Source organism: Microtus pennsylvanicus, chromosome 1 (genome assembly GCF_037038515.1).
Source record: "Microtus pennsylvanicus isolate mMicPen1 chromosome 1, mMicPen1.hap1, whole genome shotgun sequence".
Taxonomy (NCBI): domain Eukaryota; kingdom Metazoa; phylum Chordata; class Mammalia; order Rodentia; family Cricetidae; genus Microtus; species Microtus pennsylvanicus.
In genome coordinates, this window is record NC_134579.1 from 70,459,313 (window position 1) to 70,465,456 (window position 6,144).

At 47.0% G+C, this 6,144-nt stretch overlaps 1 long non-coding RNA gene across 1 annotated transcript; it reads right to left on the reverse strand.

Moving 5' to 3' along the window:
* Positions 1-1,978: 1,978 nt before the first annotated feature.
* Positions 1,979-5,388, reverse strand: LOC142846937 (uncharacterized). The gene is made up of 3 exons (XR_012910094.1): positions 3,487-5,388; positions 2,873-2,951; positions 1,979-2,200 (listed from the first exon to the last, which is right to left on the reverse strand). It is a non-coding gene; the product is annotated as an uncharacterized LOC142846937 (long non-coding RNA).
* Positions 5,389-6,144: the final 756 nt, after the last annotated feature.

Genomic DNA, 6,144 nt, shown 5'->3' on the forward strand with positions numbered 1-6,144 from the left:
CTGTATTATTTTCTGACCATGCCAGGAAAAGGTCATAGATTGTTTAGACGATCAGGCCTCAAGAGACATCAGACCTTTCTTTTTCAAAGACCAGAGTGCAACAATGTGTAGGAAATAATAATAGAAAGTATGTGTCATTCCTTTCAAGTTTGGTCTAATGGATTCTGGAAGCTGCTTGCTTGCCTGCTTGCTTGTCCATGCCTCCCTTTCTACGTCAGGAAGTCTTTCCCGGATTCACCAGAAGTCCCGTGGCTTCAAGACTACCCAGCTTACAGCTGTCCTTCTTTTTTTCTCATTGACTGGGACAGTTTTCCCGAACAAAAATAATAAAGAAAGAAAATAACAAAAAACTGAAAGGCAGAAAAGCTTCCAGTGCCTGCTACCTCTGATCATGAGCTGGGGTGAGTGAGGGGGCACGGTGTCTCGGAACCTGCCTCTTCCGATCCTGAGCATCTGAAACCTTCCCTTGGCTTTTGGACTCACTCAGCACAATCAGAAACTTTGGCCTACAACTGGTTAAAAATTGATAAGGCTAGTATTTGAGGACTGCCTTCCTTTACTTGGAAAGCTTACATTTTAACCTCCAGCACCACGCCCAGACCCAGACACACACCAGACCTGTTCTGCCCCCATTCTAAAGCGGCACACATGTATGTCTGGATACAGAGCCGTAAAAGCCACAGCCCCCTGGCACTCCGTAAGTCACTGGGCTATTCTTCTCCCTTCCCATGGGTGAGGAAACTGAGTCCTCACAGTGGCTCTGCCCCTTGCCTTCTAAACAGTTCCAGGCAGCTTTGTAATTAGACACCAAGAGCTTTGGGCAGCCAGCCCAGCCTTTTCTCCTCCCTCACTCTGTGTACCTCAGAGCCAGGTTTGTGTTCTTTTGTGTGTGCACAGGCTACACAGACACTGGCATGTAGGGCACACGCACCCAGCCTCGGCAGCCTGACCTCGGGGGACAGTTTAATGACTTGAATTTCAGGCAGCTGAAAAAGTTTCTGCGGGCGGAGGCTGAAATAAACAAGAAAAGCCACTGTGGAGATGTGAATGGAAAAGTACCAGCCCGCCCTCCCTCCACACATTCTTCCGCTCTTCAGTCTTCCCTGCCACCAAGCCAGGTTCAGATAGGTTTGTGCACGGTCAGGTGTAGAGAGGGCGGTGTGGGGAAGAAGAAAAAAAAAAAAGAAAGAGGCAGGCACAACACGTAAATCAAGTTTTTCCACTCCGAGCCTCAGGTAGTCAGGAGAGCAGCCTGGCAGGCAGGCCAGCCGCTCTGCGTTTACAAACACCCAGGCTCCTTCCTCCCCACGTCGCTCTCACTTTATAGTCCAGTTTCCGCTTTTCCTCATGCTAAGGTTTCATAGGAAGTGAAAACCTTGCTATTCAAAACAGTGATCGAATGCAAAACACCAAAATGATTGCGTGTTCCCATCCCCAATACTTCTCCATTTTAAAATCCAGATATGCCTGGCCTGTCTAAGTCAGCGTGGAAAACACGGACAATCAGCATCGTCGTGGAAAAGTTCTAAGTCAGGCTGGAGAGGTTTGCTACAGGGGAGCAGATGATAACGGTGACAAAGATGATGATGACAAAGAATGAAGAATGAATGAATGAATGAGCGAATGAGCGAATGAACCCGCTCTGAGCAGGAGGAGAAAATGAAAAGTAGCTGCATCCTCTTCAGAAGGTGACAGCTGGGACTCAGCCTGTGTCTGTCCCCCTCCTATCCCAAGACCTCCACATTGTTGCTCAGTTTCCTCCTTTGCCCTCCACCTTCCCACACTCTCCTAACCCTGCACTCTTAAAAACGCACAAGTCTTCTCTGGTGTCTAAGGGTTAATATTCAGCAGGGCTCATGCAGGTTGGTCTTTTTGTTTGTTGCTGTTTAGTTTGTCTCTCCAAGATGAGTCCTCATGTAGCCCAGGCTGGCTTCCAACTGGCTACGCAGCCTTGAACAGCTAATTCTTTCCCCTCCACCTTCCCGAGTACTGGGGTTACAGATTTAGCTTGGCTTGTTTACAGCAGTTTTAAATGAGGGGAGGGTCTGACATCAATAAAGAGGCAAACTTTAGCAGGTGGTGGTGGTGCACATTTTTAATCCAGCACTTGGGAGGCAGAGGTAGCAGGATCTCAGGGAGTTCAAGGCCCACCTGCTCTCTAAGAGCTAGTTCCAGGATAGGTTCCGAAGCTTGACAAACCCTGTCTCAGGAAAAAAAAGAAGAAGAAGAAGAAAAAGAGGCACACTTTAACAAACATCTCCCCAGACTCTTCAAACGTCACGTTCCAGAGCCCAGGCCACGCACATAACCAAACCCAAATGGCCAAACAAGCTCCCATAAGCATGGTCGGGGGTTGGTTCTCAGAACCAGCTACAATTTACGTGAAACCTAATGTAGTCTTACTTTCCTCTATTCTGCAAGAGACAGGATGCACAGCCCCAAGGGCAGACTGTCAGGTCAGCCTGAGCTTCAGAAATGATGTAGGGCCGGCCCTCTATTCGTACAGCCTCGTGGATCCTAGGTTAGCAACACCCCTTCATAGGGCCAGTCCGCCTTCGGGAAGAAGGACCCGGAGAAGTGATTATCTGTCAGGCCCCTTCTTGTTCTAAAATCTACATTCTTGATAGGACACTTTAGAGACCTATGAAGGTCCCAGAATCTCCTAGCAGTTTGGAACACACTTCTAACCCTCCACAGAGAGGTTACGGGACAATGGACAGGTCAATCTTTATGCCATAGGCTCCTCTTCAAAGATAGCTGAATTGCGGGAAAGGTTTTGTGATAGGAACTGGGTGTGAAATATGTTCCATTCTTTACACACATGTAATATTACTAGCAGGATATTTTATTATGTATTAAAGCTTTTGTTTACCCAGCAGCTGTGCTCAGGGACCCATTCCTATGCTGAGTCCGTGGGTCGGCATGGAAGCTGGCCTGGCCGGGCCTCTGTTCTGGGGAATAGCAACCAGGAATATTAAATCATGGCATTAGTTGATACATGGTATTCTTAAGTTTGCAGAAATATTCCTTAGGACCCTAGGGAATAGAATTGCTTGTGTGGGCTCCATAACAATAATTTAAAGGACACTGAATATATGCCAATTTTAATTATTTATTTTTTTAGCCCAATGATAGCACTGTAGAATTCAGGGAGTCCACATAACTGGAAGTGATGGGGAAAGACTAATAATGAGGGGAGGAAGGATATTCAGAAAGAGATTAAGCTGGCATAAGACTTGACAAAGTTACTTTCCCAAAAATCGAAGAAATCCAAAGGTTAGAGCACAGTTTTCCTCAACATTCAGGAGAGAGAAAAGAGGCTGGTCAATCTCTTCCAACATCAACACTTTGGTGAGGGAGGGAGGGAGGGAGGGAGGGAGGGAAGGAGGGAGAGAAAGAAAGAGAGAGAGAGAGAGAGAGAGAGAGAGAGAGAGAGAGAGAGAGAGAGAGAGAGAGAGAGAGAAAGCAAAAACAACAAAAACTCACCACAGGCATACAAACTCTGGCGCATGGTCCCAGGGAGGATGTAAGGCCTCTGGTGATGGGGATAATTATCTATAAGTAGGCCTGGTGGGCTCTTGTTCCGGAAACTCTTGAGAGAATCAAAGCAGGGCTTGAGGTATGAGAAGGGTAAATTCCTTCCCAGCCCCCACTCTGGTTGGCTCTACCGCCTGAGGGAGTACATTTCCCTTTGCTCTGCAGCGCCCCCATGGGGCTAAGAGTGGCGTGTCAAAGAGAACACAAGATGGACAGGACAAGATGTGCGTGCCTGCGCGCCTGTGTTTAAGGGTTGGGGTAGGAGTCGGGATGAGGCACACGGTCACTTTGACAAAGAAAATAATCAAAGAATAAATAAAGTAATTCTATTTATAGGAATAGCAATACAGCAAAACCATACAATTCCTGTTGCAAAGCTACAATTGCAGCTAGAAAACTGACGCACTTATTGCTCGGGAACGGTAGACAGCTAGCTACACAAAGAACATCGGGGTGTCATTGTGGTCCAATGGGATTTATTTAATCCTCTAAAATGAGAGCGAATGGGAACTCTAAATACAAAAACCAAAGCAGCTAGCCTGCTTCCCGGCAGCGTGGACCCATTTGACAAAGTCATGTGTCTTGGAAGTAAAATGTTCATTTCCACAACAGTGGTAGGATTAGGCCTATGTATAGCCTTCAAATCTCCTTCCCAAGACAGGCTTTTCCTTCGGGACTGCAGTAATTCATCTGCCAGTAAGTATTCAAATATTCAGATTTCTAGGGGACAGACAACAGATTTTGTAAGTGCCAGCCCTGAGGAAAACAATCAGGTCCTTTGGACTCTCGCAGTTCTAAAGCCCGTGACATCACCTTTTGAAGTGGTGGTGTTACTCCAGCAACATAGCTGAAACTTCTTACAGGACCGTCTTTTGGGGGGACAGAGATTCCTCCAAAACCCCAAACCGTCAGCAGCGCTCAGAGCTCTGCTCACATCTGTATTTTTAAGGCCACGTTTGGGGTTGTGGCCCACAAATATTCACGAGAAATTAATATATGAGGACATTTTGCAGAACCTTTCAGAGAGCCCATCCGTGATTTAACAAGCCGCTTGAAGGACTTTCACAGCTAAAGCCCAGAACAGCCTGACCTTTGAAAGCCTCTTTTGCTCCAAACACTTGGGGTTCATTCTTAAGGAATCCGAATATTATTTTCCCCTCACACCCTTCTTTCAAGAGACAGACAGAAAAGAAACAAGAGTCTCCCTCATTCAGGGATGAGTAGAAGGGCAAAAAAACCCAAAAAACAACCAACAATTAAACAGGCAAACTGGCAGCTATGAATAAACACACCAGGGCCCACAGTAAAGGGATTCGGCCCTGCATTCACCTTTAAAATAAAAGAAGAAAGAAGGGAAAGAAAGATCAACCCCCTCCTCCTCTCAGCTCTGCTCCAGGGCCGAGAGGACCGGACTGCATGCAGTGTGCGTCTAGTGGCGGCACAGCCTGTTCTCAACACACGCAGTGTCTGTGATCCTGGCAGGCAGGCCTTTAGAATTCCCTCAGGCTGATCCCTTCAACACGCACCGAAGAGATTTTTTTTTTCTTTCCTCTAACGACCTTGAAACGAACCCAGGGGGGGTTGGGGGAAAAGGAAAAAAAAAGTTCCAGACCTTAAGAAAAAGCAGAACACAAACACGTATTTGGCTGCAGAGAATTTTGTAGCCGACAAGCAAACACGTACCCACACAGACGTTTCTAACAGCCAGAAATTTCCTAAGAGTCAACAGTAACAGAAAGAGTAAACCCACCACTTGCTGTCCTGGAAAGAAACAAACCAAACCAAAGCAAATCCTTTTACATCTCTTTCAAGTGCAGGAAAGCCTCCTGTCAGTAAAAGTCCGAGAGGAAAAGGAAGCTGCACCAAGGGCGGTGTGTGCGGGGGGGGGGGGGGGGGGGGGGGTATGTTGAGGTTGTCATATGTGGCCAAAAAAATTTAAGCTTCTGTCAGTGGTACTGGGGTTGAAATAATGCATATTTTAAATGCCTGAGCGATTCAAAAGGAAAAGAAAAGAACACAGAGACAATAAAATCAACGGATGACGGGTCCTACGCTTTACATAACGCCACAAACTTGCAAAAGGCAAAAATCAGAAGCAAAAAAAGCCCTCTAAATCATCAAAATACAACAAAACGCAATTTCAAGCCACCACCCCAAAAGAAAAAGAAAACCCTCACCCCTCCCCCCCCAACATACTTTGTCCCAAATAAAAAGAAAACAAATGAACCCACCGAAAATTGCTTGGCAAATATTTTTCTCGTGGTGCCTAATATTCTAGCTGGAAGGAGCTGTGGTATTTATTGTTTTCTCTCACTCGCCTCTCTAAACGTGCCTCTAACATACTTGTTCCAACGGCTCAGATCGCTCGCTCCCTTTTGTGTATTTAGCTCGTGGAGCCGAGTTTATGGGTAGGAGAGGAAGAATTAGCCCCAGACCCCGGGAAAGCGTAGCGCACTCCCCCTCTTATGTCACCGAATAGCAAATTAGTTCTCAGAATTCCAGAGGCCGAGCTTTGCTACAGCGAAGACGCCGACGTCACGGAGGAGGAGCCCACGTGACGGCGGCGGAGCGGGCTGTTCCATCGGCGGCCGGGGGCAGGGAGGGTCG